This window comes from Drosophila serrata, unplaced genomic scaffold, assembly GCF_035046125.1.
Source record: "Drosophila serrata isolate PLE 108 unplaced genomic scaffold, ASM3504612v1 contig_276, whole genome shotgun sequence".
NCBI lineage: Eukaryota > Metazoa > Arthropoda > Insecta > Diptera > Drosophilidae > Drosophila > Drosophila serrata.
The window spans coordinates 6,167,235-6,167,570 of record NW_028257174.1 but is presented as its reverse complement, the minus strand read 5'-3'; positions in this window follow the sequence as shown (position 1 = coordinate 6,167,570).

Sequence of the window (336 nt, the reverse complement as noted above, 5' to 3'; positions counted from 1 at the left end):
GACACTTTTTTTTTTGCGTTTTTCTTCTTATTCTCTTCTTCGTTTTGTTACCTCACGCCCCCCTCTTCCCCATGTGCACTTGATTTTATTAAAACAAAAGCACACAATGACAATAAAGACGAAGAAGCAGCAGCAGCGGCAGCGGCAGCTTCGCTTTGTCTCGCACACATTTTTCATTTAAACGCCGTGTCCGCCGTCGCCGCCTGTTGCCCTGTTGCTATCCCACTCGCGGAGCCACCTAGAGGGCCGTCTCGCTCGCACCGCGACTTGCCGCAAAAGTCTGCAAAACGCAAAACGCAAAAGGCGTCATTTTAATTCGAATCAATTTGTTTGTCG